Here is a 13,623-nt window from a genome sequence, read left to right as displayed (position 1 = left end):
CTAATTCCCCACATACAACTCACCAAAAGAATTCATTTCTTCATGAGAAGTACAAAACTCACCTGAGTCCCAAGGAATAAATGCAAAATAATGTAACTGATATCACCCTTTGGAATGTCAAGCATATCAATTAAGAAACACTTTGTGACTTGTTTCTTCCCTCGAAGAGGAGAGAAAACTTTTTAACCTAGGAATATGTAGCTGAATTACCAATGTGGAGCCATTTCTAGGGGGATTATATAAACAATTCTTGAGTCGACTTCCTTAACAGGCTGCAGGTTGGGAGCTTAGAAACTATTTTGAAACCTCCAATCTCAGTCTGTTATTATTCTAAGCAGGCAACCAGGAGAGAAAACGGGAGTTAGGTCCCATGTGAATCTGAATGTATCCAAATAAAATGTTTTTAAGTTGATGCTGCACTTATCTTTCATTTTCTTCCTATCTAATACAAATTTGGAACTCTTTTACCTTTTATGCATTTGGCCAATTATTGAATTCAGCACCCCTCAATTTACAGTAAATATCTAAATAGTAGGATCGATTCAGACAAATAGACATTATTATTAAAACGGAACTGTACAGTTGAATTATTCAGGGAAAAACTCAACATTTCTATGCAGAGGGCATGTAATTTTTATTTATGTATTTATTTATTTTTAAAAAGATTTACTTATTTATTTATTTTAAAGAGAGAGAGAGAGAGGGAGAGAGAGAGAGAGCTGGGACAGAAGGAGAGGAAGAATGAGAATCCAAATGCAGACTCCCAGCTGAGCAACTGAGCACGGAGCCTGAGCACGGAGCCCAAGAGGGGGCTGCATCCCAGGATCCTGAGATCAGTACCCAATCCAAAACTAAGAGTTGTTCACTCAGCCGACTGAGCCACCCGGGCGCCCCCAGAGGGGCATATAATTTAAACCATTATTTCTATCACTCAAATTCCGAAAAGTATATCCTAGTTAGTTGTTTATTTCAGATCAAGCTATCTAAGGAAGTGAACATCCAGATAATTACTTATAGCCCTTAATACATTTCCAGAGCTGACTATATCTACAGCATAAGCTCACATGAAAATTTGAGTCAATTGCTCAATGAATAACGTTGGCACGTTTTTTTAAAAAGACTTATTTATTTGAGAGAGAGAGATAGTTGGAGAGAGCAGAGCAGGACTGAGGGGCAGAGAGAGAAGCAGGCTGCCCACTGAGCAGGGAGACTGATGCAGGACTCAATCCTGAAACCCTGAGATCATGAACTGAGCCGGAGGCAGACACTGAAACAACTGAGCCACCCAGGCAACATTGGCACTTTTCATGCAACTATGACTGAGAAGGAAACATATAGCAAAATCGGAGAGAATTTTGGCATCCTGTTGTGTTGATATGTGCTAATATATAAAATACATAATGTTTGTCATTTTAATAAAGTCTCTATTACAGCTAATACACCTATTAAGAAAACAAGGCTGTGAGAATTTACTTAAATTTAATCAGTGAAGCTGTTTTGTACAAAAATAATATAATTCATATAAAAGTATTTTCATTTAAGTATGTTAAAATCCAGATTTATACAAATGATAAGTAAGTACTAGGTAGTAATTCATTTACAAAAGGATCTCTGGGGATGCACCTGAGTGGTTCAGTCAGTTAGGCGTCCAACTCATGATTTCAACTGAGGTCATGATCTCAGGGTCATAAGATTGACCTGCATTGGGCTCCGCATTCAGTGCAGAGTCTGCTCGAGATTCTCTCCCTTTCCGTCTTCCTCTGCGCCCCACCCCCCTGCTCACACACGCACTCTGTCTCTCTCTCAAATAAATAAATAAATCTTTTTAAAAAAGGACCTCTGGGTAATTTCACAAAATAGTTAATATTTAATATATGTTTATATATATATACACTTATGTATATATATTATGTATAACAATGGAATATTACACAACCTTAAAAAAGGTTGAGATTGAGCCATTTGCAACAGCATGGTTGGACCTAGAGTGTATTATGCCAATTGAAATTAGTCAGACTGAAAAGACAAATATCATATGATTTCACTCATATGTGGCATCTGAAACAAAACAGAACAAATGAATGAACAAAGAAAAAGCATAATACAGAGAACAAACTCATGGTCACCAAAGGAGAGGAGGTAGGAGGATGGGCAAGATGGGCGAAGGGGAGTGGGAGATACAGACTTCCAGTTTGAAATGAATAAGTCATAGGAATAAAAGGCCGGCATAAGGAATATACTCAATGATATCGTAATGGCGTCGTATGGTGACAGGTGGTGGCTACACTTGTGAGCACAGCATAAAGCACAGAGAAGTTGAATCACTAGGTTGTACACCTGAAACTAAAGTAACATTGTATGTCAACTATATTCAAATAAAAAAAAGAATTTTAGAAAGTATATATACATATATATGTATGTGTGTGTGTATTCTCATATACAATTCACCACAATTTGATTTAAAAGTAAATTTTCCACTAGGGACACTATGTACATGTTAAATATCTTCCTTATGGTATTTGACCCTGCCCTAAAACCTGTTTTCACAGATACCATTGTAACACATGATGATGTCCTTATAAAGACGAGGGATCTTTGCTCGCCATCTCCTTGAGTATAGTAAGAAGGAAAAGCATTAAAATTCTGGGATGCTGTCCTTCTTATGATGGCTTGAGGTCCTTCTCCCCACCCATGTACCAGCAATGTGGGCTCTCAGAAAAGAGACCATTTACTTGCCTTGTTGTCAGCGCATCTGGAAGCCTTGTCAAAACAATATAATTTTACTTTGTAACTTTTTGACATTGGTATTTATTGCACCTGTCTTTGGGCATGATTTATGACCTGTCTGGTGAATATTTCTCCTCAAGTTGGAGTTTACAATATGAGATAAGTGAACCATTTAAAGGTCTGCGTATGCTTCAAAATGGCAAATGGACATTTTGCATACATCCCTCTCCTTCTCTCCTCTCTCTCAACTTCATCATCACCACCTAAATGGCCACTGAGATACACCATTCACTCAGTTCTTCAGAGAAAGAAAGAAGAGAAAGATTACGTAAGACTACATTTTCCACCATCTCTTTTGCAGGGGAATTATGTGTCGATAAATTCTAATGAGTGGCAAGAAAATTCACTGTAGGGAAGGCATCCAATGGAAAACATGTGCTTGTTGTCAGGAGGGCCCAGTGACCTTTTGTCTTTGTAATGGTATCCTGGCTGGGACTCATCAATGTTTCTATCACCAGAAAACACACTTCCCATTGGCAAAATTGCACATATTTTAAAAGCAGCGTTTCTAATTAAATTGCTTAACGAGGCTGCAATCAAGAAAACCGTCTTTCCTTGACCATCCCCTCTGGGTCTTGGTATTAATTGACAATTGTTTAGCAATTCTCCTTAATCTCATAAAAGACACACTCTAGATATGTGTTTGTGGTCTACATTTTCATAATAAAACGTTTTAAGCCCTTCAATTTTTATTCTCCAAAGTTCATATGAACATGATTTATTTTGGGGAAATTTCTATCATTAATAATAAAACCTCACGTTTTTCAAAGAAGTTTGAAATATGTAAATAGAATCTGTTTTTGTCTGTTGCCTTGGACCTGCAAACTTTCTCTTCATAGAAACTCATGAAAAACACCATCATCTTAAAATAACATTAAATGGGATTCATGTCCCTGTCCAGGTGTGAAATTTTCTGCACTCAAAACAAGGAAAAAATTAAAATTTAAAGCCTTTATGTGATAACTTAGAGTGTTCTCTCTTTACACATATACAATGTTCATATAAAATATATTTGTCTCATTTTAAATTAATAATGCTTTTGTACACTTCTGAGATGCACCTAAAAGCTCATAATTGTTTACTGTGTCATTGTATTATTTCAGACCAGTGACAGTTGGCATCAGCTTTTACAAGTTCCCCTTACTTTAATAATCAGATAGCAAATGTACACTTTAATGTATCTAGTCTATTAATAAAATGTATTTCAAAAATTCATTACAGAAGACACTAAATCATAAATAAGCTGACGTTCATTCACTCAAATAATTTGATTTGACAATTGAGAACTCTGACACCATACTTTTTGTTTTTGTTTTTTAAGTAGGCTCCACGTTGGGCTTGGAACCTAACATAGAGTTTGAACTCAAGACCCTGAGACCAAGACCTGAGCTGAGATCAAGAGTCAGATGCTTAACCCACTGAGCCACCCAGGTGCCCCTCTGACACAGTTTTAAGTAAACAATCAGAACAATTTTTTATACACCAGTAATTCAGACAAAAATGCTACCTTAATGAAAGTCGTTAATATTGCCTTTCTATGCTAAGTCCTTACAGCTGCAACGTGTTATTTTGTTGTTGTTGTTGTTGTTATGTAGGCAGTAGTCTCTTCGGCAAAGAATCCTGTATGTCTGAGCTCCTCATGTTCCTTTACTGCTCATCTCTCCAACAGTGTCCCAGGTATTTTAACATTTTAACCCAGAAACGATAATCTAACCCTTTAATCATTTTTGTTGTACTCCTTTGAATCCTCTCAAACTTCTCCATATTACCTATTTGTCATTTCTGTTGTCGTGGGACCCCAGAAAAGGATGAATCTCTCGGGGTTGAGTGTAGATGGATGATTGTTACAGTTCCTGCATTTAACACTTGGGTACAAATCCAGTCTTGCTGTTCAGAGATTGTTCATCTATCTCCCAGTCTCATTCAGTTCAACTCCCAGATTTTCCTCTGGACAGCTAAGCAAAGACTACCCCTTACCATCTTGTTTTGGTGCAATTCTGTTTCACTCCTACGGAAACTTCTGCAACATCTTGCTTTTCAAAAGACCAGGGACTTTGTTTCTTGACAAATGCAAATGAGACAGGGACACATTTGTGAACTGTAGTCCTTCTATCCCTGCAGTAGAGGATATACCAGTCATTCCACTGCCAACCCTTGCTGTTTCTCCTTAGTCCACCTCCAACCCAGAAAAAAATGAGAAGTCCCTCTCCACTCAGTGATACAATTTCCTTCTTGAACCTACTCATCCTTAAGAAATTGGAGTCTGCCAAAGGGTTGCCAAGCCAGTGACATCAGCACTGGCAGGACATTAAATCGAGATTAGAAATGGCCCCATGACATCATCCTCTTGTTCCTATCGAACAGATGGTTTCTGTATATTGTGCAATTTTAGATCATTATTCATGGTTTGGGTCAGTATAATTCAGGAAGCCAAAAAACTGCCAAGAAAAATTGACCTGGAACCAGTTCAAAGACTCAAAATTATTTTATTGATTAGACGCCTGAGTTTTCATTTTCCAGAAGGACATCATGAATCATCAATACATGATAATACCTGAGTCATTTTAGCATTTGTGATGTTTAGAACTTCAAAACAAGATAATCTCTGAAGGGTTAACCTTAAAGAAGCATGATAATGAGATATCTAAGGAACTTTGTTGGGTACAACTGAACTGGGGCCAGAAACTATTGACTGAGGCAAGTGGTTTGTTTGAACTGGATGGTTATTTATTTTCACCTTATACTTGTTGACTTCACATCCTCCCTTAAGCTCAGCCCAGAGACAGTGAAGAGGTATGTTTTAAACAAGCCAGACAGGAAGCTATTTTGAAAGGCCTTGTTCAGGCATTATACCAAAGCAAGAAGATAAAGCACAGATTTGGCGGGCTGCGGACTTGGAGAATAAAATCATGTTCAAAACAAAACAAAACCTAAATGTGTTCGCAGTAAGCTTTATAAGAGACGACAAACTCATATATTCTTTCCTTAAGAATCTGGAAGGAATTTCAGTAATCATGTGCTTTCTTTAGAATAAGTATTAGCTATTTTTGGAAGATATATCCCATTATATTATCACTGCCCCAGGGCAAATCTCTTGCATGGATCATTGCAACTTTGTTTCCCCCAAAAAGCAGTGCTATGCCCAAACCTCTATCGATCTGAGCTTCCATCAACCATACTTCCTGCTGTTCCGCAGTTTCTGATTATGTTACAAGTACCTTACTTAAAATTATTAAGACTCTTATTGCCATCCATTTATTTGAGTATAAATTTTACATTAAGAAAATAAGATCTTTGGCCCTTTCTGTGTGGGCTATTTAATCTTCTTCCAATTTCCCTCAATACTTATATTAGGGATAAATCTCATGGTCTTTAAGAAGGTGTTCAATTCTCATGATTCTATTTACTTTATATTCATAGGGTATTTTTTGCAACTAAGCCATGTAATATTATACCCATTTTGCAGATGGCTGTGATAAGATAACAATGAACTGGAAAGGAAGACAAGAATTCTATGCAATTATAATTTAATCATCACACTGCAAAACTTTGAGTCTTTCTCTCTTGCTGTTTTTTTAATTTCATTTCCAGGTCCTGTTGGATAGAAATGCTGGTGGTTATAGGAATCCCTGAAAGTAAGAATACAATTTCTTATAGGAATATTGAAAATGTGTTCTATACACTTATGTGAACAAAGCTTTAATCACAGATGATAATCAGCAACGTCCAATTTTTGTTGCCAGTATGACACATCACCTTGTTATAAGGTACTCCAACCAAAATATGCTGGCAACTTTCCTTTGTCAAAGAAACAAGCAATTTAGGGGCGCCTGGGTGGCACAGCGGTTAAGCGTCTGCCTTCAGCTCAGGGCGTGATCCCGGCGTTACGGGATCGAGCCCCACATCAGGCTCCTCTGCTATGAGCCTGCTTCTTCCTCTCCCACTCCCCCTGCTTGTGTTCCCTCTCGCTGGCTGTCTCTATCTCTGTCAAATAAATAAATAAAATCTTTAAAAAAAAAAAAAAAAGAAACAAGCAATTTAATCATTTTGGTAGTTCATCACCCATGCACCTGCCCACACCCCCAATGCCGTGTCCAATGATAAAAACAATAACAGCATTACATTGAATTCACTTTAATTTTCAGATGAAGTAAGTCTGAAAAAGAAGTAAATTTTTAAAATAGTGATGACTGGGGAGAAGGAGTGTAGGAATTCTAGCAGTGTCTTTAGTTGCTCTTTTTCCAAAGGCTGCCCGGGCTCTGACGGGAATTGAACATATGCTTATGAATAAATTTTCTTTTGTTCTTTTCTTTTTTCTTTTTTTTTTTTTCATTTGTGGCAAAACTGACACAGTCTGGGCTGGCCTCATCTCTCAGCTCTGTCCCTCTCAACACGACAGCTGTTGGAGTTATTGCTAGAAATGATACCAAGATTCTTCTCCCCCCTGGGATGTTCTATTTGTCTCTCTGGAATATAGTGGTCTTGTGTATTCATACATGTCCTTCCCAAACCTTGAAAACGCTACACTTGTATTGTACTTAGGGGATATGGGCATATTGTTCCTTCCACTTGATTCTGTAGGAGATGGGTCCTCCCTGTAGCTATCTGCTCTGTGACTACAGACAGTCCCTGACTTAGAATGGTTCAGCTTTACCATGATACAAAAGCATTACACGTTCAGTAGAAACCACACTTCAAATTTTGAATTTGGATCTGTGTCTGGTGCATGTTTTGGCAACACATATACTAAAATTGGACCCATCCAGAGAAGATTAGCATGGCCCCTGCGCATGGATCTGTTTCTGGGCCAGGGAAGTGCACTCCAATCCTCTCTCTGATGCTGGGCCTCACCAGCCACAGCCCGTCAGCCCAGCGATCACGATGGTAACTGCGAGCACGCCCACAACCATTCTGTTTGTCCCTTGCAGTCTAGCGCTCAATTACATGAGATCCTCAACCTTTGGTATGAAATAGGTTTTGTGTGAGATGATTTTGCCCAACCGTAGGCTAATGTAAGCGTTCGGAGCGTGTTTAAGGGAGGCGAGACTCTGATGTCCAGCAGGTTATGTGTATTAAGTGTATTTTTGACTCAGGATACTTTCAGCTGATGATGGGTTTATTGGGACTTAACCCACTGTAAGTCAGTGAAGGTGTGCTTTATAAACTCGCTAGCTGCCGTTTCCTAATTTCCCTGTTTTCCACTCACATGACATGTGCCTTTCAGTCTTCAAAATCTAAGGGGCATTACTAGACGCAGATCTTTCTTTCTTGTTTCTGCAGAAGTGAAATCACAATGAACGTTGTAGTAGCCGGGGAGCAATGAAGCATATTCCTTAGTTGGTAACATGTTTCGACATAGAAACAGGTGCAAAAAGAAAGAGAAGCACACCGAAGAGGTGTGCCTGGGGAAGACTTCTTCAGAATGTTTGCTAGAGATGCTCTAACCATGTAAAATTCTAGGTTCAAGGGAGGGTAGCTGGTACACTTGCCATTTTCACCCTGAGTCCTCGCTGATAAACTCTTGCAGATCGTGCTTGCTGTCAAAAGTTTGAGGCTTAGAAAAGTTTAATAGAGCAGTGTTTTATGTCACTTCTCCCATAGATCATCGAATAAATAAATATAAACTGTAATACTTTCCTTCCAGGAGCCCAAGAAAGGCCCTGATATTTTGGAAAAGCCTTGTTCACAGTCACGTGTCGGTGGGGATTGAAGTATTCCTTTGAATGGTCAAAGTAGATAAATATTTTATTCAGGAGGAAGTTTCTCAAAGATGTCCTATGTGCTATCCTATTATCCAATACACACCCAACCTATAAAGAGATGTGGCAAAAAAAAAAAAAAGAAAGAAAAGAAAAAAAGAAAAAGAAAACCAAAAAACCCAAAACCCAAACACCACCCAAACCCACTTCTCCCCCCTTCATCATGACCAACTGCAGCCAAAACATGTCTGCACCGAGGAACCTATCTGCAGCCTCCAGGAGCTTTGATACAATCAAGGCCAGTGAGATGTGCCAGACCCTTTCCCTTTTTCCCAGATGGTGGAGTTTGCTACTTTTACATTTGGCTTTTAATGGACAAGCGAGGAAGCCTGCCAGGAAAGCAGCGGAGCGAGCTAAGAAAACAAACAAACAAAAGCAATCACGCTCTGGACACGGAGGCCAATGACAGGTATGATTGATCAGGTGTCCAGCTGGGAGCTGTCACCACCAAGTTGAGAGAAACAGGCAGAGCTTGGCGTGTTTCACGGGCCAAAGAGTATCATGGGGTATTAGGTAGGCAGCATTCTTCAGCAAACAAAGAACTGGAAAGGAGGGAGTTTGCTTTTTGCCTGCGCCACACGCCTCACAGAGATGCTTACCACATGACTCCGTGCATACGGGATACTTGAAACTAAACATATTCTATTTCCTCTTGGAAACTCTTGTTAGAGAAAACCATACTGCACACCACTGTATTCTTTTGTGTGTTTGTTTTCAAACGAAATACTTTTTCATGTTAAAATAAATGTACATTTTGACAGAGGATCCCTTGAACCATATACAGCCCATCGAGAAGTATGCTTGAATGCAGAGACTTACGTTCTAATTATGGCATAATTTCCTTGTTGCTTAAATGAGGAAAATAGAAATCCTGTCGACTGTACAGTATTGTCCTCAGAATCAGCAGCAATAATAGCATATTTCCTTGATTTTAACAACGCCATGGAGGATAAGAAGGCAAGGCTTGTAGAAAGCTTGCGAATGAAGAACACCATTAGCATATATTTTATTTAAAGATTTTATTTATTTATTCGACAGAGATAGAGACAGCCAGCGAGAGAGGGAACACAAGCAGGGGGAGCAGGAGAGGAAGAAGCAGGCTCCCAGCGGAGGAGCCTGATGTGGGACTCGATCCCGATCCTGTAACGCCGGGATCACGCCCTGAGCCGAAGGCAGACGCTTAACCACTGTGCCACCCAGGCGCCCCACCATTTAGCATATTAAGCAAGCACATTGACTTGAAGAGTCCTCCAATTATTCGAGAAATATAAAATGTAAATAGAAGGTACACGTTGCAGTCAGGGAAATGAGAGATATACGAAAACATTTTATAAGCCACACAGTGCTGGAAACATGTATTACTAACAATTAGGTCATAAAGAAAACATGTTAATAATATGGCATTATTAATATCCTGCTTGGTATAGAGGTAGTGACTTTGAAGAACCAAAAGTCACACGCTCAAATTGAACTTGAATTTGCATATGCTGACAGAGAAAATAATGAAAAAGAAATCCCTGACGAATTTTATTTCATCTGAACATAAGAAAATATCAGTTTAAGAGATACCTCCAAAAAATTTCAATCTGATTTCAATTTCACCAAAACACACACACACATCTTGCAAGTAAATTATAGAACTCATGCTATTATATTCATTCCTTGCTTCTGGCAAGCACGGAGTTTCTATTTACAAGTGCAGTATTTGTTTTCAAATACTCAGTATCGAAAGAAGGTAATTCAGTGACGCTGTATGATTGACCATGACATTGGTTATTCTCTTGACAGAATTGTCTAGTTTTTGCTTTTTAACTATAGAATAAACAAATTGTCTCCAAAATTTTTATGAATTAGGATTCACACAAATGATGTAAATTCTAGAACAAATCTAAGAGAGAGTTGTCAAAGTTTTCTACTGTTAGCCATTTTTCCAGGAATCAAAAAATGACATTGATATTGGACGACTGTTCTTTTAGCTGTTACTTCGTAGCTTTAAAAATAAAATGGCTTCCTTATCAGTAGCTTGAGAATCAGCACAGGCTTTCTGTAATATTTAACACACCCTAGTAAGTAGACAGCATCGGTTTGGAGGAGGAAACCCTAGATAAGTATTTCCTTAACTATCACTCCAGGGCATGAAGCAGGCTGAAAAATGCTTGTTTTATCTTAAGTTTCGTCTCTGTTGTTTTATGGGATATAAGGAAATTATTGGAAGTGAAAGATGAAGAAACAGTTCATCAATATTTTTCTGCGTGACCGAATTCTGGCCTCTTGCCAAAATATTTTGGTCAAATATTGGTACATGGGAGGTCAGGGGTATATAAGAAAACTATTTCCATAGATCAGTGGTTTCCAAACTTGGCTCCTCCCCAGAATCACCTGAGACCAATGAAATCTATCCAGAGTTTCTGGTCTACCCCGGGAGATTCTGAAGAGTAGGTCTGGGAGGGTCCCAGGAAAATGTGTTTTTAAAATTTCTCAGGTGATTCTAATTAGAACTGGAGACTGTCGCCATACAATTCAAATGAACTTTCTAGACTCATTAATAATGTAACAATATGGAAAAATGTTATTTCTTTAGCAGGAGAATTTTTTTTTTACTCTTTTATGTTACAAGAATATTTGATAAACCACTTGGCAGGGGTGGAGTAAATGCTCAAGGGAAATGTTTAAGGAACAAAAGATGGTCCTTGGCTACCTTCCAAGCTTTCGTCTTGCCAAATGGGGTACATAAACTAAGGGTATGAGATGAATTATTATGGAAGAAAAAGGAGAATTTTTAAAGGTTTTATACAGGAGGAAAATAGGGGTAAAGGCAAAGGGTTCTTAGTTAAGTTAAATCAGCATCTGGCACCTAAATATTTACTAAACTTAGTAACTATTGGAGGTATTACTATTATTACCCCTAACATCATATATGGACAACCCACATCAATTAGAAGATCTAGTTTGGAAGTTATCATTAGCATTTACATTAATTAAAACTATAGTCCTCAATGGGATCAAACCTAATGATGAGCAAAACCCAATGACCCTCAAACCCAGTGGCCATTGACCCTGTACATGCAAGGCAAAGAGAGAATAAAACAGAAGCATTTCCTCTAGGCAATTTGTTAGAACAGTCAGATGTCTTTCTCAATTCAAAGTTGAATCACAACTACCCAGTGTACCCCAAAACAATAACGAACCCTTGAAAATTGCACAAGACATTTTACAAGGACTGATTTCATACTTGATTGTCTTCAGGAAGCTAGAGTTAATGGTAGTTTAATAATGGTTACTTAAATGTCAAAGGATAGAACAACTTACCCCCTTCTGATATTGCTAATTTCCTTTCTTTTTTCCCCCCAAGTGAAAGGTACTTCATTTTTAACCATTTAATTATATTTGGAAAATACATTCTATACAGTTTTTAAACCCCCAATTAGTAAACTGCTAACTAAATTTTAGGTTCTAAGAACTATAAACTAGTATGATGAAAATATAATCTTCATAGAGCAAGGAATAATAAAGATTTTCACACTTTTACTGACCATTAATCAGGGCTAAGAGGTTCTTTTAAGGGAAGAAGATGCTATCAAAATGGATTATCTTGTGACTCTTGTCATCCATGTACTTCAGACTCCTGGAAATATGATTATGGTGTTATATATATGGTGTGAGTGAACAGAACCCTTGTTTTTAAGACAAATCAGGGAGCAAAAATATTGTCAAAATAGTGTTTTCTAAGGTGTATTTATTTTTATTTTTAATGGAACAAAATTATTCCCAGCTGTGCCATGTTCTCACTATGCCCATTACTTTTTAATGAATCTTACAATAAGATGATTAATTCTATACCCTCAGAGGCTTTGGGGGAATGTTGTCGATTAAGCAATTACGTTAATCCACTTCTGCTTATTTTTTTGGAAGCCCAGTGATGAAGGTAATTTTCCCCCTTTGGAATAATCTCTCTGGAATTACTAGGCATGTGTGAAAGGAGTTTTACGTACATTTCCAAGGACTACACTTGTTATGATTAACCAGTTTTAATCTGCAAACCACAATCAACCTGTTTTATTCCAACTGATAAAGTTCATGACATCACTTGGTTTCATTTTTCAGCCTAGGCATTGACATCACTCATTGGCTTTAAAACATTATCATAATATTTGGTTCTGGAATAAATGAAATAAAAACACAATAGGAAATGAGCAACTATTTGACTTAGACAGCTGAGCATGCATGGTTTTTGTTTCCAAAAATGATGAAGGGTTTGTGGAAAATAATACAAATAAAAGTACTAGAGTGTGTAGTAGAAAATGTTAGAAGGAGTATGGTTTAGAGTGAGGAAGTCTGTTTGGGTGTTGGTGTGGCGCCCGTGTGGGTTTACAGAACAGTCAAGATGTTCTGACAGGAGACAGTATGGAGGTTCCTCAAAAAGTTAAAAATAGAAATACCATATGACCCAGTAATTCCACCTCTGAGTATTTACCTGAAGAAAACAAAAACACTAATTTGAAAAGACATATGGTGACAGATGGTAACTGTACCTCTCATGATGAGCGGTACGTAATGTATGTAATTTGTTGAATCACTATGTTGTACGTCTGAAACTAATGCTTCAATTTAAAAAAAGATGTTCTGATAGGATATCTGGATAGGATAGGCAAAAAGAGAGGTCTCTGCCTTAAGTGGAGAGTCACTGGAACACTCGGGTGATAAGAAGTCACTTAATAATGGAGATAAATAGTCTTCACATTTCCGGAGAAGCCCAGATGATGGCACTTGCAACAAAGGAGAATTGTACAGTGATAGATGTAAGACAGGTGATTGGATTATTTGATGCTGATTTACCCATTATTTTTCTCCTCTTACTGTAGTAGACCAAAGATGTGAATCGTTGGTTTCTTTATGCACCTTGTATTGGGCTGAGTCATATGAAAGAGCCAATATTTGGTCATTTTCGACTAACTGAAATGGCACTGTGTATGATTTAAAATAATAAATATACAACGTAAGCCCGTATTGGAAGAATTAACATAGTTAAAATGTCCATGCTACCCAGAGCAATCTATACTTTCAATGCTATCCCGAT

At 37.9% G+C, this 13,623-nt stretch overlaps 1 non-coding gene across 1 annotated transcript; it reads left to right on the top strand.

Annotated features, from left to right (window-relative positions):
- Positions 1-7,513: 7,513 nt before the first annotated feature.
- Positions 7,514-7,617, top strand: LOC117795894. The gene has a single exon (XR_004620041.1). It is a non-coding gene; the product is annotated as a U6 spliceosomal RNA (small nuclear RNA).
- The last annotated feature ends 6,006 nt before the right edge of the window (positions 7,618-13,623 follow it).

The sequence above is a fragment of the Ailuropoda melanoleuca genome, chromosome 13 (genome assembly GCF_002007445.2).
Source record: "Ailuropoda melanoleuca isolate Jingjing chromosome 13, ASM200744v2, whole genome shotgun sequence".
In the NCBI taxonomy this organism is placed as follows: domain Eukaryota; kingdom Metazoa; phylum Chordata; class Mammalia; order Carnivora; family Ursidae; genus Ailuropoda; species Ailuropoda melanoleuca.
This window is presented reverse-complemented; position numbering and strand designations above follow the sequence as displayed.